Here is a 27,899-nt window from a genome sequence, read left to right on the forward strand (position 1 = left end):
ACAGAGAAGCTCTAAGAACTGTGGGACATGTAGGATTTTAAGAGAAACTATTACACAGTGGTGGGCCCCAGTATGTGAGCTTTGAGGAGAATAAATCCACGGCAGACTCCGCGCACACGGGTTCGGACTGTCCGCTCTCTTCAGAGCTTACATAAGTGGATGTGGTTACGTAAGCGGATGATGCACACAGGCACCATAGGGGGCAGCAAAATTGGTGCCGCTGATGTATGTGTTTCTCGGTTATGCAGATTAAAGAGTGAAAACAACCTGCATGCCTGGAAGTCTCTTGTGTGCAACAATTATTACAACAGTACTAATTAAAAAAGGAAAAAAAAAAACAGAAAATCCCCCCTATGTTGCTGAAAACTGAACGTAGGGGGTGACGTCATTCCATAGGGGAGAAGAATTACAACAATGGGTGCCCCTACGGTCAACAGCGCTGGCGAGAACCATGGAACGTAAGACTATAACCTAAAGTTTTTACAAGCAGCAAGGACAAGAACTAAGAGTTTCAACAAAGACCCAGATAGATTGATCAGTTAGCAAAGGTTTTAAAGCAAGAGAGCAATGATCAAAGTTTAGGGTACATTTAACTGTGAACTGATGTTAGAAGATAGAGAGCTTCAAAATAAACAGCCACAGGGGGGACTCTGAACTCAACAGGCAGAAACAATAGGAAATGCAGTGAAATCCCCAGTGTTTCTATAAAAGCTGATCTAAAAGTTGATCATGGTTTTAAAAGTTGAATATACAATATATAGAAATACAGAAACATGTTGCATATTTGTATTTTTAATCATAAATCTGAAAAACATTTTCTGGCAATCATCCACAAAGTAAAAACACTGTTGCTATTGCAAGCAACAGCAATACAAACTGTTACATTGAAAGCATGATTCATTTATTCTATCTGGATGCTGTTTTTGTTCTCGTCTATGATTAAACCATGCCAGCTTCTAAAACTATATTTTCTGCATCATTCATTAGCACTCATTTCATATTTCACACAGAATGAAAAACAATAATTTGGTTGCATTTCAGTCATTTATTCAGTTTGCTTTCACTCGCAATTTTTCATTTGGTTTAGATTACATTATTGAGAAACTGTGCATTACATATTAAAGTCTTCAACAATGTTGACATAAAATAATCCGTGCTCATAGGAAGAAAGGAGGTATGCAAACTATTGTCATTTAACAGGGTCAAATGTGCAAAAATGAATTAGAGACAAGGACACGGGGAGGAAATTAAACAGGGAGGTTTGACTGAAAGCTAAATGGACATTTCATTTTGCAGCCTATCACTGCAGGTCCAGATGGAAATCAAATGTCAATACGGCGACCACAATAATTAAAAGCAACCAAGGTTAAAACAAAACAAAAAATATTTTGGATGTCTATGTTTAATGATCAAAGCTAAAAATGCACATACTCAAGAAATAGGTTTAAGATTGGGAAATGTATTTAGGGACTTTGTGACATTCCTCAAGTGCATGACTTGAGGAATGTCTCGAGGAATTTACATTTTTGAATGGCTTTTTCAACATGTAAATTGTACCTGTGAATCAAGAGTGCCGACCTCCCATGACGGTGAACTAAAGGATGGGGATGAAGTACAGAAAGTAATGAAAAAGTACTTATTAAAACATGTATTTAGATACCAGTGAGTGTTAACCAATTTACTTGGGAAGAAGACCTTTTAAAATTTACTAACTTAAATTTTAATTTCAAAAGTAAACCTACACACACATAAGTTCAATAATGTGGAGGTGGACAGCCAGTGTATTTCATACAGAAATATTATGTATCATTTCAGTACTTCGCTATTCTAAATCTGCAAGAACCAGGACTGAAAAGTGTTGAAAGAGCATAGCCTGATTTTACCATTATACTTGGATGAAACAACAAAACAAGCTTTCAAATTGAATGAGCAAGGAGGGGAAAAAGCCTAATAAAATTCAAGGGTTTGCGGTAAAACTCAACTCGCCCCTTTTGATGAAGAAACACTCAGATGGGAAGACAATAATAAACTCTGAAGCCGGAGAGGTACGGCGTAATTGGGAACGAGAAATTCAATCAAATACACTCGACTGCTCAATTTCCACTCTAGCTGTCCTACTTCTGTCTGTAATTTCCTTTGATTGGCAGTGGCTGGCTGAATCACACGTGAAGACAGCTTTCCCCTTTTCAAGGACTGATATGTTTTCTGCATCAGCGTTAGTTTGTTTCATTAAAACGATGCTGTGACTTCTAAAGCCAATTCATGTTTGGACTGTCGTTTATTTTCAGGTTCAAGAGTAAATCATAAAAGGTAAACATATTTGGCAACAAAAATAACGTGCTAAAATAAGCCCTAGGCCAGTGTATCTCAAATGGGGTACAACAGGTGGTACTTGAGAGAGAAAATAAGAGAGTGGAAAATAATAGTGTAAATTTTGGTCCCACTCCTGGCGGGAGATGACTGGAAAGGACAACTATAGAAAGAAATCTATCTAGGAGCCACGAAAACAGTGTTTTTTTCAACCTTGGGGTCAGGATCCCATGTGGGGTCGAGGTCGAGTGGAGTTTAAATTTGATTGCCCAAAATTTCTGAAAAATAGATTTTTGAAATTTTGTAATTATTATTCTTTTTTAAATTAAAACACTATCTGAGTGAATTTCTGTACTCTCACTTTGTGAATATAGTATAGAGCTCAAAAAATGTATTTGGGGTCAGCAAACATTCTTGATATGATCCAAGATCCAAAAAGGTTGCACTAAATACTGTTTCTTTCCACTCATTTACAAAATAAGATTCTTTAAAATGTGTGTTGTCACTCATTCATTCCATAATTATGCTCTATAATCCATATTTCAGCTAAAAAAATGTTTAAGAACCACTGCCCTAGGCTATACTCAAGGCTGCTATAGGTTCTCATCTTTATTTTATTTGTATTTTTTGATGTTGTACGCTAGGGTCTGTCAGGGTGTGGTGATGGTGTGGACCCAAATGCAGAGAGAGATGGAGGAAGCAGACATAATGGGGCACACCTGGGTGGAAACATGAGGGAGCAAAACAGACACAAACCAAGCACACAGACGTCACTGGGGGTGGAACCACAAGCAGGAATCCCTAAAACACAGAGATAAGAGTTACCACTAGAAGAATACACAAAGACTCAGAACACAAGGGTTAAACACAAACTAAACAGAACCTGACAGGGTCACTTATAAAGACCCAAGAGGAGAACGTTTCTAATGACATTAGAGCCTAACAAGAAGACTTCTCCACTAACAACAGGTTTTCCTGCAGTGTGGGGAGATTGTCTGTTTGTTTTTGTTGTGCAAAATTCAGCGTTTCTGGTTTAGTTACCTTCTGTCTAGACAGCAACTATAATGTCATCCTAAATAGGCTTTCATAAAATCATCACAGATGGTGTCCTTAATGCTGTCTTTAAAGTGAATGTCAAACAGACATAAACTTCCTCCAAATCCAAAACAAACACTTTTGGTGCTTCAGCTGGCCATTGAATGAACACAATTAAAATAGGCCAAACATGTTGGGTAGACTGACAAACAGCTGCTTCATATCAGAGTATACAAAAAAAAGATGGAATTTTAAAAAATATGGCAAGTCTGATTTTCTGGTCACTGGTATTTGTCTGGGACGAGAGGAACTATTGCGTGCTTCATAGATATAAGATGACGTAACAAAGATTCACACTGGGTGCAACAGATGTGAGCTGCTCAGTCCAGGTCAGTACCTCAGCACAATACTGAGTGCAACATTAGCAGGATTACTATTGCAATAACACATCATCAGAAGGGTAAACTACCTTGTCACACCACTGTCTAATCCCAGCTCACGTTTCCCAACGCTGGGGGAATTAGACTTTATTCACAAAAGTCTATTTTATTCCAATAGTCAAAGAGCACCTCCACGCAAGGAGAGTCACAGTCCGAACTATGAACTCTGAGTATAAGCTGCAGAGTGTGTAAACATATATAAGGGATAGAGACCTTCACCTTCCCCTCTGACCAGAAGAAGACAGAGGTGTTGAGGGACACGCAGTAACAAAATTAATCCAAAAAACACAAAATATATCAATACATAAAACGACAACACAGAAAATACATCTGTAGCAACACCAAAGCGCACAAAATGACTTCAAAAACAAACAACTATTTATTCTGTAATTCTAAATTCTAAATGCTGACATGAATTTTGATAATTATCAAATTTTTAAGCTCTCGTTGGCCACATTTACATGAGAGCATTAATTACCATTTAATTCAGAATAAAAGTTAAACTGACCTTGTAAATACCTAATTCCGAATGAAATGTAATTCAAAATTAAACTTAAATTTGAATTAGGTGGCTGGTTTATTTAAAAATTTCATTCCGAAATAAAGAATTCCTCATCTTGTAAACACTTAATTCCAGTCGTTCTGCACATGTTCGTCCAGTCGGGATGATGCACTGTTGACGACATGATCCAACATGGCCGTCGGCACTGCTCTGATTATGTTGTTGCAAAAGAAAAGGTTTGTTGTGTTTTTTTGTTTTTTTTTTGTTTTTTTCGATCGACATGATACGTCACGTTCCATTCAGAACCCTTCCAAACCCCCAGACCTAAAGCGGAACTGAATAAAGCTGAATAAAACTATTTTCCCATCAAACTTAAACCTATTCCCAAGTAAAAACGAAGCAGAAATCTTTGATTGCAAATAATTTAACTTGAAATAATTAATTCCAAGTTAAAAAAAAAAAAATTATGTAACTGTGGCCATTGTGATAAAAGTTCCCCATCCCTGCATTATATTTCTATATTTATAAAGAAAAGACGTGCAGGCTACAGGAAAAAGCAATGGTTTCTCATGCTATTTTTACCTCTTAATACGTTCTTTTCTTGGAGGGATAATTATTAGTAGAGGATCCAGAAACATCTATAGGTACTACTTGGTTACCATGGTGATGAAAAAGTATAGTGTCCTGGTTTTTTTTTTTCGAAGCTTTGAATTGAGTACATGAAAGTAAGCATTCAAATTGGAAGCATTGTTTAGTGAAATGAATAGAAAGAAAAGCTTAAACAAAGACATCATTCATAGTTAATAGACAAACACAGTCACACTGCAACACTCTAAATTCAGTCCATCACCCAAAAAACACTCATACATAGAGTGAAATGTATTTAGAAATAATAGCGTGGACAATTTAATATTGTATCCTTTGAATGTGCTCTATTGCACATGCATCAGGAACCCTCTCACAGAGACATGTATGTTTCAGGTCAAGTTATTGTATCAAAGTCAGCAGAGCATAGACATAGAGAGCGTTCACACTCAAGTGACAAATTCATATCTCATGTCAAATGGTGACATAAGCTTGCACAGCTGGCAGAGATTCAGAAACACAAGCCGCTGTAAGCAATGCAATGCCCTGAGGCCGCCCCCAGCATCGCTGGTGTGTATTTTATGGTCACATCAAACATGATATGTGTTCTAAAGAAAGCTGTGGATTGACTTTTGTTTTGAGAATGATGAAGTGAATGCCCAACGCAGAGAATCTATTTAACCCTAATATCCCAAATCATTATTTAGCCGATGCCTTCCTTGACAGGGAATAATGGATTGAGTTACATATATATATATATATATATATATATATTTGGTTGTAGCATTAACAGTAGCAAAGCAATAAGAGGTGATGAATGTCACATTTCCATCCTTTCTGTTTCAAAATGTTTAATTTGTTTGTGTTGCCTGAATAATTTTGTAATTAAATTATTGCTGTAACATAAACTATCATGTCTGACTTGGAAAAAACATATACAAATAGTTAAAAACAAAGTTGCCAAAAGCAGTTACATCCTATCTCGCTTCAACAAATCCTACATACCAAATCACTTAGAACAATCTATTCTTCACTCATAGCAACGCATTTAAATTACTGCTCCGAAATATGGGGAAATAACTACAAAACGTATCTTGAACCATTATTTAAACTACAAAAAAAAGCTATAAGAATTTTACATAAAGCAACACACAACGCACACACAAACGAATTATTTGAAAAGGCAAAATACCTAAAACTGCAAGAAATAATACACTACAACACACAAATACACACATTTAGGGCTTCATTTAAAAAACTACCACATCAGATACAAAAATGTTTCACATACAAACAAAATGCCTATGACTTCAGACATAATAATGTGTTTAGACTAGACAGGGTTAAATCCAACATTGGGAAACACAGTACTGTGTATAGAGCCATCAACCACTGGAATAACCTTGATGCAGAGACAAAACAATCCGAAAATCTGACAAGATTTAAAGAGAAGACACAGAGGATAATCCTACACGCATACAAGATCAACACAGCGACGACATGGAACTCATTAACTGGTTATTGAGTGCCATCGACTCAATCTTCACGAAGAGACGATCACTACAGCACGAACCAGCGTGTCCGAAAGACACATACCCAAGTGGATATGTCATGGATGCACAGGGAAGAAGCCAGATGCTCTGTCTCTCTCTGCTGTCAGTGGAAGATGTGGAGGACATCTATCTGCTAGGGGTCATGATCTTTGGCCTGCTAATGACGTGGGTATGTGTATGTGCATGTGCCTTTCTGATGTATCGTATGCTGAGACGGCTTTCCGAGGATATCAAGGTACTTTGAAAGAAGAAGAACTTTTCATTTGGAGAACTGGAGGAACGTAAACAACGTCTGGAAAAGAAAGCCCAAGGGGACACGGATAACAACGAGAGTGAGGAGGAGTAATAACAGGAGCAATGACTGCAGATGAGAACACATCCAACACAAAAAAGGGAAAAAAAAAAAAACATAAATGAAAAGATGAAATTGTGGTATGAAGAAGATAAGAATATTTGACCAGGAAAGAAACGAGCTTTGATGTAAAATTTTCTGTGTTCAAAGCAGGGGACAGATTTAGATAAGCAAACTGCTTTTTTCCGTCACCCTTTCCGGCATGCAAAAAGACATAAAAAAATGAAAAAATTAAAATACAACAAAAAAATGGTGACGATGTGATTTCTGCTCTGAATGTCAAAGTGAATTTTTGGGATTGCAACCATGTCGGAAATGAACTGAATAAATAAAAAATAAATAAAAAATGTTCTTGTATGACTTGCAGACCCCAGGGAACCTTGGATTCCCTCGGAGACATCAAGATGCATTGCTATCTTTTGGAATATTACTGTTTTTGTTATTAATTGAAGTTGGGTAACACTTGACGTTTTATACATAAGACTGACATTACACTGTCATTATCCATCATTAGCATGGATAAGGTTTCATAAAGGCAGGCAAAGTGTTGTTCGCTAATTAGTGACACCTTTGCAGCTATGTTGGCAATTTTTGGGTTAGGTGGGGGGATCTAATGGGCTAGGGTTAAGTTTGAAGACTGAAGGTGAAGGCACGGTCAACAGGATATCAGCCCCCTGTAGGCCTCTGATAAAAAGAGAAAAATAAGGGAGAGATATAAAAAGTTGAAATAAAGATAGCATTGGACTTGTCCTGGTAAGGTCACCCATTCAGGTTTTTGACATGACTCTGCCCTACTTGGCATTGGCTGTTCTACAGTTTTTATTGTACCACCCTTGTGTTTTCATACTTCAAATGTTTTTTTGTGAATTGCCTTTATGTGGGATGGTTAGGGTTAGGCCTAGGGATTCAGGTTGGACTGGACCCAGAGATGGCTAGGATAAAGGTTTTGGGTAAGGTTAAAATAAATATTATACATAATTGAAAACTCATAAATGAATTCATGTTTAGGGGTTGTTAAAATATACACAATAAATAATACTCTTAAAATACCTTCTAAAACCTAAAATTTAGGGTCAGTGTTATCTAAAAGGACTTGTCGCTCCAATGCCAACACAAGACAAGTGCTGTGCACAACAATAAAAACATCACTTAAATTTTAAAGTAAGTTCCAAAAATGTTTCAAATTGGCAGCGGAGCCACAAGACCAACAGGTAAAACCAGGCAATAGATTCTAATCTAATTTTCGCCAAGATATCTGGGTCCAGCAGGTTACACCAATAGTTAGAAGTTTTGTTTGCCGTTTTCTTAGTCCACTGTAGAGGATTCAGTGTCACTGTCTGGAACTGGTCGTCCTCCCAGCCCGTCCACCTGATCTGTTTTCTCTGAGTCCCAGTCATTTGGTTTGTTTATTTTCCTCAGGATTGCTTCTTTGAGATGGAGGCTGTAGTCTTGGTAGATATAGGAGAGCTTCTGGGAATATGGTTTCTGCAGATTTGAGTAGCTTGTTTAGGTGGGTTGTTATTGATGTGAATTTTTTTGTTAGTGTCAGACAGTCTCGTAGGTCTAGAGCTAAAATCACAATCTTGACTGTTTTTAACAGTAAAAATGATAATCCTTTCTTACTTAGAAAAACAATTTAATCTTGTGATTGATTTTAAGCGAAACCTAATTTTCCTGCATTATAGTTTTACATAGTGTATATTAGAATACAATGGGGCACAAAGTGCAGACTGGAACTCTCAGAAATGAATGACATTCTTTCTTTTATTTTTTTGTAAAGTTCATGTAAGTGGTATCAAGTTGCTGTATATATTAACACAAGACAACTTTCTCCTTATGTCTTTGCATGAATGCATTCTCACCCCTATTGCGGCCCCTCTGCAGCTATTTTCACTCAGCATTCAAACCACACCTAATGACTTTGCAGGTGTTCAGTTCAGTGTTATGTTAAACGTATGCAACGAAGCTGTGTTTTGAAAAACATTGAACAGCAACTTATTGATTATTTTCTGCCTGGTCAGCAGTTTGTAAATGTGCTATCACTGCACATTAGATTGATACAAACAAGCACTTAATACATTGCTTTCTGGTCCAAAGCTCACGGTGGGTCCAGGATAAATCGATTGGGCTGATACACGACAGACAGGAGGAGGGGGGGGGGCACTGGGTAAGGAGGGAGGGAGGCCAATCCAATCAAACTAGTCGATGATTTCTTGTGTAGTAATTAACTTTTCATATGAAAAACCTTGTGAAACTAGTGAGCTGATTGACATACAAAATAAATCAATATTACTATCTCTACACTAAAGCAGGAATGCTGTTAAAAAAAAAAAAAAAAAAAAAAAAATGCTGCTGGCTTGTGCCAAAGCTTTTCAATGAAATTAATGGAGGAATGCCCGGAGAGGAAGGGAATTTCTGATCTTGAGTATGTGCCCCCCCCCCCCCCCCCCCCCCCCACACACACACACACAAAGCAGTGCATTGGTGAAATGAGATTTAAATTAGACACTGCTGTCTTGCTGTGATCCTGTTACGTTATCGTGTTGCTTACAGTTTTCTTTTCCCGCAGTGTTGAAGGTGAAACTAATAGCTTTACACAGATTGAAAATAGTTTTCATTATAGAAAAAAAAGATCACAGTTCCTTTAATGAAGTGATTACAGACAATCTCCAAGTCAATTAATTGTTTACGCCACTGCAATGCCTGTGTAATTAAAAAAAAAAAAAGGGACGTCAAAGATATGAAAACTGTTACTCATCTTTTAAATGTTTTTTTTTACGATTACCCCGACTGTTGATTTGAATTCAAACTAACATTGTAATAATACAATTACTGAAGTGAACAAACATAGATTTAAATTTAGATCATAATTGAACAGTCACTCAGTCAATTCAATCCCTTCATGTATCTGTTTTATTGATGTTTGAACAATAATATGTATATGCAGTCCTCCTGCTTGATGTAACTAATGCTATTTCTTACCAGGTTATTATGGAACAGTAGATAAACACTCATTTGCAGTTGCTGTAAGAAATTGAGACATTTTAAAATGCATTATTAGCCTTTCTTAAATTGAGTAAACTGAGCTTTCTCATACTAAACAATTACACGGTACAGACAAAATGCTGAAGTTTGTTCAGTTGTTTGTTTGTTTTTTTGTTTTTTTTCTCTTCTAACATTTACATGGTGATGCTATTGCAGTGCCTTGGACAACCCTGAGTTACTGCCACCCTTACACGTGTAAATACAAATAGTACAGTAAGAAAAATAGATTCCACTAAAACCCCAAATTACAATATATATTTCGTATTTTTTCTGCTGAAAACAAATGTATTTGGGTATGAAGTAATGGTGGTGTGTTTGTTTTGTAAAGACGTAAGAGTGACTGCCCTCTATGGGTTCAAACCCAGCTATTACAATCACATGTTGCTATTGACTGAGAATGGTGGTTTGTGACATTTTTGGTGACTTCTCACGTGACTCTTGGCCCCGCCCCTCCTATAAAAACTAAAACCTGTTGACTCTGCAGTCTGTGTTGAACAGGTTTGATTGAGAAATGTCCAAATAGAGAGGTATAGTGTGTAATGAGTAGATAGTTAACATAGCATGAAATGTTCTTTGGACATTTTTTAGCATAGCATGGGTGTGTCTTAAATGTTTGAGGAGCCCCGCCCATAATAAACCCCTGGTTTAGTAACTGTCATCATATGCAGAAAAAACAACGAGCTGAATAAGGATTCACAAACATCTGTGCTGTAACACCACAGGGCAGAGGTGTGTCTTTTCCACTGGGAAAACATATGTTCATGTACCTTTATACAAAGTGCATTAGCATGCACTAGTGACATTTTCAACTCTTTGACAATACACTTTGCGGTATTCCCAGGAATAAACATTCAATTCAACTGTATTTATATAGCGCCAATTACAACAAAAGTCAAATCAAAGCGGTTTCACAATTCGTAATTAAAAGGAAAAAACCCAACAAATCCACACGAAAACAAGCGACAGTGGGAAGAAAACAGTTTAACATGCGTGGGATTTTTCCACACAGCTGAAGGTTTGTCGACCTGGCTTCAGAAATCAGCGACGTGTAATCCTGATTTACTCCTGAGTTTGTTCATAATTACGTATCAAAAGTTGATTAGCATTAGATTCAGTCAGGGGAGGCATTGAAGCCAGTACAAAGAGACAGCACACATGTTCAAGAGTTGGGGATGTTATGAATGCATGCAACAGTGCAGCAGTCCTGATGTGAAATTGTAAATTGACCTCATAAAACAGCGACTGAAAAAAGACCTGGGGAAAAATCAAAGTAATTCTGGGGTTACTTAGCAAAGGACATTTCAAATACATTAACCCACTAACTGGGTTTAGACATGATTTAAATAAAAAAAAATTGGTACTGATGATGATCCCAAGGGGAGGAGATGGAGTTGTGATCTGATCTAAAGGTTAGCATTACATTTAAAGCTGATATCCGGAGTTTCTGAGAAATGTCTCGATGTCCCGCCCTAAACAACCTCACTTCCTCCTACTGCCTCTGCCAATCTACCAGAAGCCACGCCTCTACTTTTCTGCACGTGCATTGTGGAACATAAGGTCACATTGATATAGGTCGACCTGGTTTCCGTTTACAGTTCCGCATTCACTGTGATTGACAGACTAAAAAACAGGAAGTTGAAGCCCATTGGCTGGGTGATCGTGGCGCTCGTTTCCATTTGTATAGGGGTCTAAAGCAGGGATTCTCAACTGGTGGGTCGGGGAAAGCCGGTCAAAAATAAATAAATGCTTAAGGTCTCTCATGTTGGACTTGTCTTTTATTTTGAAAGAAACCTTTGTTTGACAGGCATGCTGTGAAATGCATGTACACAGGAAAAATATATATATATATTTATGTTTTAAAAAGATTATATATGTGTGTTTTCAAAAGCTATTTTACATTTGGTTGGTTGAATTCTAAAAAAAAGTGGGTCGCGATTTAATGACAATGAAAAAATGTCGGTCCCAGGGTGAGACCAGTTGAGAATCCCTGGTCTATAGGACAAAGGAGGGACTTATATACATTAATGTATATGAATGACCACCGGCAGTAGACCATAGTTAAAGACTAGTTAGGTATTTTTTCGCATTTCAAAACAATGACACATAAACATGTAAATTTCTCAGAAACTCCGGATATCAGCTTTAAGAGTTTGAACTGCAAACGGCTACAATTTCAGGGCTAGCAAACAGTACGGCATCTCAGTCTCTATTAGTGTGTGTGAATAGGTAAGTCTAACACCGTAAAGGGCTATTAGACAACCGATGTAATGGAACGCATCATATAAGTTAAGTATATTTAACATGTATACATTGTGTCACATCAAAAATAGATTTTCAAAGCACAAAAGTTTTACATCTGAACATCTCTTTTGTTTTTATTTTTGCTAAATGAATTGTGTGCTTTTGTGTATCTACATGAGTTTCCTCTTGGTTCTCTACTTATCATATACATGACATATTTGGTGAGCTTGACTCTTTTTTGTGTTAGTTTTGCTATGTTCAGTTCAGTTGGGTTTGTGCTGCATTGAGTTAATGACTGACTGTAATGGTAAAAATCCTTGGTTCAAATCCCTTCTGTGTTTCTCTCTACATTAACTCTATTTGAGTGGACCAGTCCTGTCTAATTTAGTTTGTTTTTTTGCTTATTTTATTTGGGCATTTTGACTCCTTTGTTCCTGGATTTTAGCCTGTTTAGTTACTCATCCAGGTATTCCTGTTTGTGTCTTCATACCCAGTCTTGTCAGTGTGTTCTGTGAAGCTCCCTCCTGTGTTTTTCTCATTCAGCATGTGCTGTATTTCCAATATACCATCACTATTTATAGGAGTGTTTGGACGCTGTGTTAAGTCTAGTTAGTAGTTCATGAAATCTCTGTTTTGTATTTCAATGAATAATGAAAAAGAACACCGTGATGCCTACTGCCTCAGTCTCTGCATCTGGATCCAAACACAATCCCTCATCCTGATAGGGAGAACACCCTGCATGTTGTGATAGAGGGAATTTGAGGAGAAAACCCATGCAAGCATAGGCAGAACATGCAAGCTCCACCCCGGGATTCACACTCGCGTTTTTCTTCTTTGCTATTTGATAGAGCATAGCTTGTATTTAGATTTTTTTTTTTAATATATTCACTAAGGGCTCTATTCTCTCATGTACTTAAGTCCAAAAAGTCGCGCTGCTATTCTCCCCCTGTACTTAAGTCAGTCACTACACGCCTTCATCCCAGTTATGCACTGTGGGTGGAGCAGCCCTGAAATGTGGGTGTTCCTATTCAAATCTGGCTTTACGAGCATTCTCCGGTGTGCGTAAGTCCTTTTCCTCTTACGCGCTTCAAATCCTGGAATAAGTGCAGCGCCCCGATAAGGGGAAACATTATACTGCACCAGCAGTGTTGGGCGGTAACGTGTTACGTGTAACGCGTTACCGCCCCAACATCACTTTTGACAGTATCTAGTATTGTAACGCAATATTTTTCTAAAGAAATAACGCCGTTATCGTTCCAATATGGTGCGTTTGTTCATGACTTTGCTAGCAGCAGTGCACTTCCTGTTTACAGTGGCGCTACATATTTTTTCGGGATGCCGTCCCAAACACAGTAAAAACAGTAGAAGAAGCATTGTCAGCGTGTTTCTGTGAAGCTAAGCTAATGCTGCGGCTGGATTTTAATGGACTGTGACTGGGACAGATCAGCCAAACTATTGCACGGTGTGTTGTTGTAAATAAGCAGCCTGTCACTACTGCTGAGTCACTGCTAACAGCAGCTCATTAGCCTGATATGTTTAGCATTGTGTAGCTGAGAAAAATGCTGTGAATTAGTTTTTCCACAGTTATTTTTTATAAGCATTTTCAACAGCAGAATGTGCACCTGGAATATGCACAGCTTACACTACTTTACTGTGCTAAGGCTGAAAAATTACTGTTTTAATTTTGGAGCAGGTGTTTTGTGCTTTATTTGCACATCATTTATGGTTGTTATATAGCAGTTGATCAACAGTGGATTATTATTTTATTACAGCACTGATATGAAGCTGTATGGACACAAATGGCCCAAAATAAATAATGCATTTTTTAATTCTAAGTAACTCAAAAGTTACTTTTTCCAGTAACACATTTCTTTTTGGTGAAAGTAATTAAAATAGTAACTGAGTTACTTTGTGAATGAAGTAACTAGTAACGGCAACGAGTTACTTTTTTTCAGTAACTAGCACAACACTGTGCACCACAAAATATGGACTTAGTTACATTTAAAGCCACACGAACTCGTGCGTCGTGCAGCAGCAGCTGTGATCACTCAGCTGCTGCTGCGTGATGAATTAAAACTCTGACAGATGCAGACTTCTGTCCATGTTGGTCACAGTGATTCAACTATTTTCATTCTGTGTCCAACGTAAAGTCACGGTTTGATCCACTACAGAGTGAAACAAGCTGTCATATGCAGATGAGGATGGACTACAAACTGTTCCCACACATATATTAATGAGGCTCAGCTCAGTTCGATTTAAACAATTTATATTTAAAATTGCGTATTATGGAAGCCAATAATCCTGCAGGACGCTCTGCGGCCGGGATATTTCCTCACATCTCCAGCTCATCTAACTCGGTCACGCTTTACAGAGATGATGATGATGATCCTGGGGAGAGATTTTAACTGTGACTCGGACAGAAGAATGTGGTCAATCCTAAGTCACACTGCAATAATCCGATCAATGATCTGACCAAATCAACCTGTTACATTGTTTATCAATGAAGGTGTTTTAAATTAAATGTGAACTTAATAATTTTCACAGACTTCAATGACATTTTCAAGCGTTAGGAAAACTCCATGTTCTGTGATGTCTCGACAGCCCAAAAAAAGTGACTACCGCCTTAGGCCTCCATTCACAGACTACGCGGTTTGCTTTACTTACGTACGGTGGGTGTGTCAGGTGCCTGGATTGGAGAATACGCGTAGGAGAGATGCGCGTAACTGCAGGCACGCAAAAAAGTGCTTAAGTCCAGATGGGAGAATAGACCCCTAATAGAGTAACACGAAGTTTATTCATTCATCATCTTCTGTCTATACTTTATCCTGCTCAGTAGCAAAGGGAGTTCCTGGGGCCCATATCCCAGCTCACTTCAGGCCTAAGGCAGGATACACCCTGGACACGGTTACAGTCTGTGCAGGGTTAAGATGCAGTAGCACAATCAAGAAACACGCATATCCCTTTTGAAACAGTGTGCTGGATCAAAAAGTCCAAAGATGCAATGAAAAAAAGGTCAGCACAACTGCGTGGTTAGCTCCCAATTTTAATTAATTTACGTTTTTTCAGGGTTAAGTTGAAAACACAACCCATTCTCCAGGTCTCCCTGGTAGTCAAAGTCAGGGCTGTCTTGAAGGGATCCTAATTTCTTTATTGTATGAAATACAATTTAAACTAGCTACACATACACTAAATTGGAGGGACTTCTTTTCTGAAACATTTGTGTGATGGTATCAGTGTCACTCACAGAACCTTGGAGGATTATAAAGTGTGGCTAATAATGTGCAATAGGGATATTTCCTTTGTTTCAGTGAGAGAGAATTACACGACTACGAGACATATTAGACAACTTGCCCACCTTTGGGCAAAACATCTTTGGGATGCGTAAAATGTTTTAAACTAAATTCGTCTCTGAACCACATAACAAACATTCTGGAAATGTAATCTATAAAAGAACTACTGTCTGTTAATAAAGGGTGGAAAATCAATATAAAAGTTAGGATAGAAATCAAATCAAGGACTGCAGATAAAAGCTAGCCCATGTTCTTTGCTGCTGCCACTTTGGGGCTTTGTTACATGTATGTATAAGAGTGAGATGTCATTCTCAGACTTCTTGCTCCTGTCATTGTGTTGAGGGAAAACAAAGCAGCCAGCTGGAAAATAAAAATGTTTCTCTCTTTGCCAGATGGGTGCACAGACGGTCATCAGAACTTCGAATTAAACATTTACATTTTCAATTTAGTTTTAATGTACACCAACACCATAAAAAAGCTAACTGGAAACCTTTTTACAAAGTCTATAAACAAACTTGTTTGGCAGTAAATTTACACTAATCAGCCATCAAATTGTGACTGCCTACCGAATGTTTTGCTTCCAATGCTCACAGCCAAACAATGCAAGGCAGTCAAAAGGTAAGAAGTCCTCATTAAAGGAATCATCTCATCTATACTAAAGATTACAGTGTTGAGATGTAAGCACCTGATATCATGGGGCCAATAAGACCATGGACAGGTCTTGTTTCTTCACAATATTGAAGAGGTGCTAAATTTCACTGTGATCTAGAGATTTTATAGGTCAGATGAACAAAAAAGCTAATTTTGCTCTTTTTTTAGATACTTAAATTGGGGTATCTAAAAATACCCCAATTTAAGAAAGATTCACTAATCCTGCTGGTGTCTTAATTGCTGAAAACTTTGGTTTTTATTAAAAGTTATTATGTAGTATAAGTATACAATCACATTTTGTTCCTCCATCTTGTTAACATAAGTGTCCTGACAACGTGTACCAGATATTGCGCAAAAGTGATAAAAATCAAATGAAAAAAAAAGGTCAGTTATGAAAAACATTGCACAAATACACATTTAGATATTTCCCATCACATTTCTCTCGAGAGCTGTTGTTGGTGCTGCAAACAGTAAATGCTTATAAAAACTGGTGAAATCTCTTTAAACTTTGTGTTTTGCAATGCTGCCACTCAATTCTAAGCAGGTAACCACTTGAGCTGCTTCAGCCTCCATAGACTGAGTTGTGTTGCCTTTGGGGGAAACATAATCAGCTCAGCATCTGTCACAACACATGGATTAGCAAAATCACAGCAAAAACCAGCAGCACTCTAATCAGGGCCACACAAACAGGCTTTGCTTTTTAGAGTTTTTCAGCACATTTATTTTCTAAGGATAAACTTTATGTAGGATCTAAAGTAAACGTGGGATTGCCTACTTAATTATTTCAATAAAGAGCATGTGTTGTGAATTTTTTGAATTCCAAACTTTCCAGAATACCATTCACGATGTCTAGATTTGACTGTGTGTTACTGATGCTGTTTGTGTTACATGTTTAATGCTTTCCGAGACAAAACTTCAAGCTGAATGGATCTCATGGATCTCAAGGTAGCGATAGGAAAAATGTTAAAAAAATTCTCACTGTTCCAAATGGTTGTACAACCGAAAGGAACCATTAACAATGATGGCATCCATCTACCTCCACCTGTTTGTGTGAGTGGACATTAAAGCTGATATACGGAGTTTCTGAGAGGACGTATCCATGTCCCGCCCTCAACAGCTCCACTTCCTCCCCTGCCTCTGCAATCTACCAGAAGCCACGCCTCTTTTCTGCACGCGCATTGCGGAACATAACAAGGTCGTATCTGGTCGCATTGATATAGGTCTATGGGTCAGGTAAGAACCAAAATCATATTTACCTGTTTGCTTTTGTGACGTGTGGCCTTGCACAGTTTTGCATTCACTTTGATTGACAGTCCCAAAAACAAGAAGTCGAAGCCTATTGTCTGGGCGCAGTCGGCGATCGTTTCCATTTGTATAAGGGTCTATAGGGTGAAGGAGGGATATATACATTAATGTATATGAATGACCACCGGCAGCAGAACATAGTAAAAGACTAGTTAGGTATTTTTATGAATTTCAAAAGAATCATACATAAACATAGATTTCTTAGATATCAGCTTTAAGGCAGAATCACGTAAGAATATGTTCTTACTGACAACACAGGCATATGTTGGAGCAATACATTTTGGAAACCACTTTGAGTGACATAAGATAAATAGAAGTGTAGCATAACGTTGAGCCAGCTCAACTATACCTCACTGAGTACTAAAGGTGGGACCATATATAGGAATGTAAAGGAAATTTGTGGCACAAAATTTAGGGAAAAAGAAAAATAAAACCAAAATAAAGGAGTGCAACAGCGAAATAACTGACCATCCTGCTTCCCGTAGCAGCTCAGAGTCTGCAATGTTTACAAGATGACAGACACCATGGATGCTCCGTAGACTTACAAGTCGGTTGTGTAGTGATGCACCGAAACAATAACCTGGCTGGAACAGCGAACGAGCAAACTCCACAGTCAGTGTATGCTTGTCTGGATACGAGCCAACGTGTTCCTTTAGCGATGTTGGGCCAATCTACTACCCCCTCCCCAACAAAATCGGCATCCCGTGGCCATGGGAGCACACATGCTTTCAGCGAAGGCGGAGTTATGTTGTTAGAGACTTTTAATGCCATAATCCATGTTGTTGGACTTTTAAATGCTTTTAATCCTTATGTATCCTTTTTATGCTATCCTATGTTGTGATTTACAACTGACAGAAAGTGTGTCCCTCAATGTTAAAGTGTATCTCCCATATTAAAGCACAAGTGTTGTATGATATGTCATGTAGAACATCATGAATATTAATACAGCTTAATTTGACCAACTTTTCTCTCACCTTGGTTAAGTTACAGAGGGGGGGCTGAACATCTCAAACTGCATTTTGGATTCATTTTGGCATGATTAAAATGCAGCTTTTAAAACGTATGCTACAGAAATGAGAAATAAAAATGATTTATTTTCATTCTTTAATTGTGAAGCAAAACACTCCCACACACTCTCACACTTTTGCAGTCAAATAGTTTTTTCATCAACAAAGATTTGTTTCACATTTGTTACTCTTCATTGGGTATTTTTGTCTCTTTTTTATATTGCATCACGGCTATTTTGTATGAAAGTGTCTATTTGTATGGTTGCCGTACAAACAACCCCCGGTGCTATTGGTACGGTTACCTGAGCACAAGTACGTAGTATCTTAGGGTTAGGATTAGGTTTAGGGTCAGGTTATAACCCAAAATCGCAACAATTTTAGGGTTAGGTTTAGGGTAAGGTTTAGTCTTAGTCACGCGACCTAAACTGGCCAATGACTAACCTATCACGTGACCTAAACTCAGTGACGTGCAATCAGGGTAGGCAACGTAGGCAGTGCCTACCCAAGGGTAAATTGATATTTTGATTATTTGTTTTAGTTATTATTTGTTTAGGAGTTTGGCTGCCCACTGCTCCTCAGGGATTGGTTAAATGCAGAGGACAAATTCCATTAATGTAATAACATTACATGGCCAATTAAAGGCGAAAGCCCCGATTTATTTATAAAGTTATAATATAATTATAAATGATTTATTTTTCAATTTCCGATAGCCTACAGTACCTATAAGTTTGAAAGTGTCAGCATTTTGTGCATTTCATAGACCAAATGACTAAACAGTTTGTGACTACGGCTACAGAGTCTCACTCCGCTGTAAGGCAGGTGGAGGCCACGCCCTCTCCCAAAAGCACATTGCAGCTCTGCCTCTGGCCCCATAGCGTGTTTTTATGCATTTGCGCATGCACAGTCAGTTCCCCAAGATGAAAACCATTTACGTAAAAAGGAAGATCGCTACGCTGCCTTTGGACGTAACCGTGCTATGCTAAATACTATACGTAAGTCCACAGTGCATTAGTGAATTGATCCAGCGTGACCGCTGCTACGTTCTATATCTAGAAGTGGGATAACACTACAGGCAGGATGACAGCGCTAGAGACGATAAAGAAAGTTTATTATGAGGAAAAACGACAGCTTTTAAAAGATGGGAGACCAACACCTGAGTTACCAGACCTTCAGCAAAGGTAAGGTCAGAAAAGAATGGTACAAAAGGAAGGATTGGCTTTGTGGTTGCGCCTCACTGAGGCTGTTTCGAGTTGTTGTTGTTGTCATTTTCTCCGTGTTTCTGTGTTTCCAACACAAACAACGGATGCGCTACCGTGTCATGAGATAAATCTTGTTGGGAGAGTATGGAGGCTATAATGAATAATTGCTTATGTATCCTTAATGGTGTTTTGCGATGTTGATTTTGTTTGATTAACACTTGCCAGCAGAAACATATGAAATTGTCATTGATGGTCTCGATTTGCAACGTGCCTACCCAACTCTAGTGGTGACAGCACATCACTGCCTAAACTGGCCAAATAAGGGCGCTGCTTACGGATAAAATGTTGATATATTGATATGGCAACTGTACAGATAGCCACTGCCATTTCGTATTGTGAGTTTATTATTTTGTTACACCCCTAATCATGAGATAAGATAATGCGATATTAATATGTCACAAGATGAATTGTCGAGGATACGGATGGATATTGCGAGGAAAAAGTGGAGTCAGGTTAAAAAAAAATCCACACAATCTACGACTTTTTATTTTTCCTTATTTGTTAAAAAGGTCATACCCAAAGCAAGTTTGTCCAGGGTTAAACCCAAATAAATCATAGTTATTTTTCCAACTGCATTTTTTATTTGTTTCCTAATATATTGTATCATGATCGCAAATCCATTATCGTCTATCATATGGTATTGTGAACTCAGCGTATCATCCCACCACTAATAAATAAAATGTATTTATTCCAATCACACAATACATGATTTCTCTTCAGGATGTAAATACTTCATTGTTGATAGAGATCAGAGGTCACATCAATAACTTAACTGACTCTGCATCTACAATCAAGACACATTGTCATATTGTGTTGTACTGTATTGCTGTGTTTGTGCCACCCAAAGCAAAAATTGCAGGAAATTCATTACGCCATTATGCTGCCATTAAAAGTCCATTATGAAATAGTGAGGTTGGAAAACAGGAGGTATTTGTTGGCCCCTTAGGTACTCGCAGATGCTCAAGCCGACTTTAACTCATTAAAAATCTGGTACAAATCAAATTGAATTGATACTTATTGATTTTTCTGTGCAAATGTCAATGGGTTCTTTTATTTTTATTTTGAAAGAAAGAAATAAACTATTACTTTGACGGTTTTCATCATGTTGCCTAAATCTGCCAAGCTTTACCGGGATGAGAGAAACATGCTATTGACATGAAGAGTGTTCACAACTAAGAAAAAGCTATTCACAAACCCTGCCACCAACCTCATTAAAGTGACAAATAAGCCTATCAATGTATTACATCCAATGTCTCCGAGGTACACTAGTTTTTATCACGGACAAGTCAAGGGAGTTGATGAAGAGATTAGGTTGGTGTCACAACCACCTGCGAACATGTGCTGGTTTCAGCACATCAGTGTTCAGAGTGAATGTGGCCTTCCCTGGAGATTCACTCCCTAAGTGACAGAACAGATTACAATCCTGCATGTGAGAAGAATCGTGTCAAAGACATTGGTTTAAGACGACAACATGACGACGATCATGAACACCATGGAATGTGTGATGAGTTGCAAAAGGAATTAATCATGTAACGCAAATCACTTATGTCCAGAGGTGAAGCTAATGAATAACAAGTACGTTATTTGTATTTTTTTGAGTATATTTCTAAATCAATAATTTTACTTGTACTCTAGTATGTTTTAAAATAAGTAAACTAAATTATTACATTTCTACACCCAATCATGACTGAGTAAATTATTATTATTTTTTTTCTTTTAAAATGATCAACGGACATTGTGAAACTACAAAAAATGAAATAACCAGACAACAATCAAATGCATCACATCATAGCCAACCAATCAGATTAAACGTAATGTACCGCGCCAAAACAGCATTGAATCCTAATTATTTTCTCAGTTTTAGAGTTCATAAATGTAGCTACACTTAGAGCCTGATATTTAAAAAAAAAAAAAAAAAAAAAAAAAAGAATTGTACATGGTGGAGTCATATTAGCAGCAGAGGGTGCTCTAGAACATACGATTTTTACCTTGCATACGTGCTAACGACATCGCGTGGAGTTTATTGTTTTTTTCATACCCTGCAATAATTACATCATCCTGGTTTTTGGTTATCTCATCTGCTCATCATCTGCAATAAATGGATTGACATATCCGACCGGACTTCATCGCCTTTGGTGTTTCATTTTTATATATTTTTTGTTACAATAGCATCCACTCGACACAGCACGCGTAAGCCAACAACAACAGCGCCACCAAGTACATTTTGACAAACTTTCTTATTTTATACAGATGCCTTTGTGGAAAATAAATTAAGTCCCGATTGTGCAAGATTTGGTCTCTTTCGTTTTAAGCTTCTACATGAGATGTTTACTGTATTCAAGGGAACGTGACAAGATTTATTACCAAAAATAAATGTCAGGGGTGAAAGTAACTAGCAACTTTTACTTTGAGTACAATTCAATTGAGCTACTTTTTACTTGTACTTGAGTATTGTATGTATGACTTACTTGTACTTGAGTACAATTTCCTACTTGAGTAGGATATGTCAGTACTCTTTAAAGCTGTGCTAATTAAAAGTTATAATGGTACTGGTTTTAGTTAGAATTGTTCACAGAATGCAGACACAGGTGAGAGGATTGTTATTCTGCCTGCTGTGAGCTCATTTCCTGCAGGATCTTGCATCTAAAAAAAGATCCGCATCCTCAGCATTACCACCTCCTGTCTGGAGTTTGCTCAGAGCATTCTGGCTCTCTCTTCCATGCAACAACACATTCATATATTTTTTTTTTTTTGTTCTTTTGTTTTGTCTCTACTCATTCTGCAAAATATCACTTACCTCTAAAATGGCAGGGCCTTTGTTTTCACTGTCTGTTTCACAGAAAAGGGCTCATTTGTCACAAAGACTGTGATCCGCGGTCCTGCCCTCGCGCTGGTTGTCTTGTATTGATTGCCTCGTGGTACGCCTATCTTTCTAGGAGGTGATGGGCTGCTTTTCTTTTCTAGTTAATAGCTCCACTTCTGCCAAGCTTTTTGAAGATGATTGCCACAACTTTGTCATTTTAACAAAGACATGATTTCCAATACAGCAGATTGAATAATTATAGGAATTCACACATGGATTTCACAGGAATGTCTGGATGTCTGTTTGGCAGATCATGTGGAGCATCTGCAGAAAAAAATTCAAACAGCAATGGGGAAAGAATGTATAACGGTGGCCAAATATCTGCTTTCACATCAAACCCGAGTATGCTACATTTCACAATTGGTTCTTCATGTTTATAGATGCTTTATAAAGCATTAGTAAGGGATTATAACCTTCAGTTCCAACTTTATCATAACAGCCAAATAATGGTAATAGATGTTTCATAAAACATTTATAAACCATTAACATATCTGGTCCATGTGTCTGTAATGTTTAAAGATGTTTTATAAACCATAATCAAGGTTTATTAATCCTTTGTTAATCATAAACAAACACTTTATAAAGTGTATAATATGTTTTAATGTGTGCCTCAATAAACTGTTCATATAACATCAATTATAGCATTACAAATCATTAAAAAACATTAACTATCATTTCATTGTTTGTTAACAGTAAATAACTATTAACTAAAGATTAATTAACTATCTGTTTACCATTATTTACCCTTTATAGATGATTTGGAGAACTTATGACGCTCTGGGGCCTGTTTGTCCATCTGCAACTGTGACAATAAACCCTCTGAGTTCGTCTCCACATAGTCCCACAACAAAGAGGAAGTCCGATTTGTTTCTAGCAGGGATAGGCAGCTGGTAAAGAATGAAGCACATTTTAAAATACACAAATACTTAATTACTAGATGCCCTGAGTACTTTCGATTAGCAAGTTCATCAGCGTGGCTGCAAAGACCTGCAACGGAAGAACGCCACACGAAAGCAATTGTTGTTGGAAGCCCTGACGTAAAACTGCCACTTAAATTTGATTACGTTTTTCCCATTTAAATGAAATGGATCATCGTGTTGGTAAATAGGAATGGGGAAAGGGGCATTGCAGAGCCAAGAAAACACTCCACATATCTGATAGATTGATGAAATCAATTGAGACTGGAATGCTGCCAAATGATTGAGTCAAGTATTCATAATTGTTTCGAGTACCATTGATTCTATACTATTGGGAGGGATGCATAATCATGTATCTTTGTGCATAATATCTTACTAATATAACTGTTAGATTCTTAACAGAGGAGGTTATATCAAAAGCTCAAATTTAGCTTTCTCTGAACTTGTTAATTGTGCCCAAACTGATCATAATTTCTTTAAAATCAGACAAAAACCTCTTCAGTTACAGAAACTCAGGTATTCAATCAATATGAAGACTGTATAATGCTTTTGCTGACATAACTTTAATATGCAATTATTTCTTCACACTTTCATTCTTCACAATAAGAGATAATTTAAAAAAACGATCCTCAACTTTGCAAATGGTCTGTTAAGATGTCTAGCTACTGAGGTTATTTTCTTTCCTTCTTAATGAAATATTAATCTTGTTATCTCATTTCTCCCCTGACATAAATAGAAATTTTCCATTCTTTTGAGTTTCTCACATTTCACTTCTAGTTTGAGAGTAAACTTATTCAGAATAGGTTTCACAGAAGTAAAATATTCCTTCTTTTGGAACCATGGTAAATCCATGGTTAGCTATGATTCAACAGCCTGTTTTGTTCCCAATTCAATTCCAGCCACTGCCCAGTTACTGTGAAATATTGTCTTGTAATAAATCACTACAGCTTTATCATTATAATATTAATAGATTTGAAATTGAATCCAAATCTGAAGCACTGCAGAAAGAGGCAGATTTCTTGTCAGCCATCTGTTTGGTAAGGGGGTCATTAGCCAAATAAACAGCCATAAAGTAGCTCTCACATGGAGCTGTTTTTTTAAGATATTCTCCAGCAAATGTGAGGACACCATCAGAAAGGCAATTTAAGGTTTATCAGAGGTTTGCAGTTGTTTGGCTGTTGCTGCTCATAAACCGATGAATACGTTCTTTGTGGCATTATCTGCCTCTGCTTAAATGGCCAAACGGCAGCCTGCTTTTCTTCCCTGGATAATAGGAACCAAGTATAGAAACAAACATGCTCTTTAAATCCATTCAACCACTGTAACATCCTTCGCTCTGGTAACAGAGTTAAAATGAATTCACCATGGTGACCCGAGACCAAAGCTATTCGACTGATAGATCACTAGCGCTGAAAGAATATCCTAAGAAAAGAAATGCAGACATGTTGAGATACAGAGATGTGCACACCGCCCTAAAATTGATGGTTTTATGAAAATATCATGACATGAAGACACAACGACAAAAAGTAAAAGTCACAAAAAACAACAACACGGCAATATAATGTCAAGTTTTCCCTTGTTGAACTCTTTTTGATGTAATTCTGGCAGGTGGTATTAAGGAACCTCTTCGCTAAGGTTGCGTACATGCATGAAAGGTATCTTTTTGGTAAAATAATTACTTTTATATGTTTCTAAATGTTATGATCGCAGTAATGATTTTAAAATTAAGAGCACAATCAATAAGACACACCCAGTCAATACTATAAAATCTGCAAATACCAATCGATGCTATGCTAACTACCGACTCCATACTCACTATACCTCTCTATTCATAATTCTCTCAATTAAAACTACTCACCACAGATTGCAGAGTCCGCAGATGCTAGTGTTTATAGGAGGGGCGGAGCCAAGAGTGCGTGTTCGTGACATAAGAACCCACCAAAACAATAGCAAAGCCAATAGCAAAATCCAATTGTAATAGCAGGGGTTTCAACCCATAGAGAGTGTCACTCTTACACTTTTATAACAAAATACGATATGGACTATGGTTCATCAACAACATTACCGCATACCCAAATACATTTGTTTTTAGCAGAAAAAAAAGTGTTTTTTGGGTTTAGTTACTCTATAAAATCAAAGAAAATTGTCCTGACATGTTCATGTGCAACTTGCCATATGCCTATAAGAACATACTGCAGCATTAATAAGTGACGTAGACAGCTTTTTAAATGAATGGGAGACACAAAATCACGATAGTCTGTGTTGGAGGCGGCCACCATACACCTTTATGCAAACCAAAATGTAACGCTTCAATCGTGAAACCAGTGCCAACAAAATGCAATCATCATTACTTGGGTCCAGAGTCTAGGCTTAAATTGAGACCTTTTCACTGTTGATGCTTTTTAGTGTGTATAGTGAAAGAATAATGCACATAAAAGCACTTTGAGGGGCAGATTCACTAAAGATTTAGGGGTATTAAAAAAACGTGTGCAAACGTCACTCTACGCGCTGATAAGGGGTACAAACTTCAGGGAATCAGGACTGCGCGTCTTCTGCGTGTCACAATGCACCCACAATTAATTTAGCGCATTTCCCTCTTTTACGGTCCAGGCTTGTTTGTTTAAGCTCACTTGAGCACTTTTATTTACATCAATGTGATTGTGAGTGAGCGAGGACGCAGTAGCTTGACTTGACGTGGCCGAGCCACAGCACTGCTCCGAGGTAGTGTGCCTAGAGCTCAGTCTGTAGGAGCAGATGAAAGAAGAAGGAAAAACAAAGACATCAAACGCTCCCGATCTCCAGCACAGACATCCAGGTGAGAGGAGAAGGCAGACGATTAATGATCAGCCCAGCACAGAGCATGGAGGAGAAGATGCACACAGAGGGAGCCCAGCAGCCTCATATAAAGCTGGGCCAAGTATTTGATCGCAGGTGGATCCACCCACAACTCCACCTCAAAACAACAGGCAGAGGATTACAAACGCAACAATAGATATTGGGGACCCTTTTGCCAAATTGACTGTCAGCCTTGCAACCGCCAAAAGAGCTCACGGATGCGCTCCAAATGACTGCCCCACGTATCAAAGTAAACAACATTGTCTTGGTAGACTGCACAGCCCTGCATGTCACTGATGTCCATGTTCATTAACCTCTGGAATGCAGCTGGTGCATTCCTAAGACCAAATGGCATGACTTTAAATGAAAACAGACCAGAAGGTCGACACCTCCTGTGCACGAGACGACAATGAAACCTGCCAGTAACCTTTGAGTAAATCAAATTTACTGACAAACTTAGCTGCACCGACCTGATCTACGCAGTCATCCATTCTTGGCAATGGAAATGATTCCAGTTTAGTGACCTCGTTAGTTTTGCGGAAATCCGTACAAAAATGAAAATCAGCCTGAGGAGCTTGGGACGGCAATGTCATTGTCTAACATGTATTTCACCTCTGCCTCTAAATACTTGCGTTTTTCAATGTTCACCTTGTAAAAACGCTGCTGAAGTGGCTTTGCCACCCTTTTCAATGTCATGCTCAATTAAGTGGGTGTAATTGTCCCTCGCTATATATATATACATATATATATGCATTGTGTTCTGCATTCTGATTGGCTAATGCTGTGTTCACCCACCAGCGACACATCCAACTCGGTGAGTTTCACTGCCTGCTGAAGCGAGGAGCTGTGCTCCTTTTTCTCCTCTCATTAACATAAACCACCAGTGAAAAAAGCCGATGTGATCAGCGGCTAATGCTAACCTAGCTCAGTGCTACAGAGAGAACTTGTACCTGCTACTACCACCTCCTCGCTGATTCTCCTACACACCTAATCCTTCCTAGTCCGGTCCCGGTTATAAAGGCCGTGCAGCTCCAGGTGGTCACACACAACTTCTACTCCATGGTTGAATGGGTGAACAGAGGTGTCCTTGTTGACGGCCTGACGTCATCGTCAACAAAGACTCAAACTGCATTCGGCATCAATGATCGCTAGCAGTGTGACTCTGAAGTGCTGAATGTTTGAAAACAGGTTTATGTTTTAAAATCTACGAAGGTTTGAACTTTGAGAGTGTTTAAACAAGAGAGAAATGTTCATTCCTGTCTGAGAAAAGTGTATAAAGTGTGTGGTGAGGGGTTTTACAGCCTTAAAACATGTATAATAGTTGGAAAAAATAAAGCTGACTACTTCGGGGATTTTGCCTATTGCGGGATATTTTTAGAACGTAACCCCCGCGATAAATGAGGGACAACTGTATCTGAAAACAGACATGGATAGCTGTTAATCAACTCAGTCAACTGCTTTAAACGTGTTTCAGGCAAATGTGGCAACAAAACATTACATTTACAGAGGGATTCAGAGTTCTTCAATCTGCCATGTGTCAAGTAACTGTCCAAGGTGCTCGTCTCCTCAGCAGACGAGTTGACTGTCAAACAAACTGGATGTGCTACACAGGCTGCAAGCACAGCATCATTATTTCCTTCAGGGTCATGTGCATAATAAGACTTTAACAGATTCACGTGGCACAACTGAGTAATCTTTCTGCGCTCTGG

The sequence above is a fragment of the Gouania willdenowi genome, chromosome 13 (assembly GCF_900634775.1).
Source record: "Gouania willdenowi chromosome 13, fGouWil2.1, whole genome shotgun sequence".
Lineage (NCBI taxonomy): Eukaryota > Metazoa > Chordata > Actinopteri > Blenniiformes > Gobiesocidae > Gouania > Gouania willdenowi.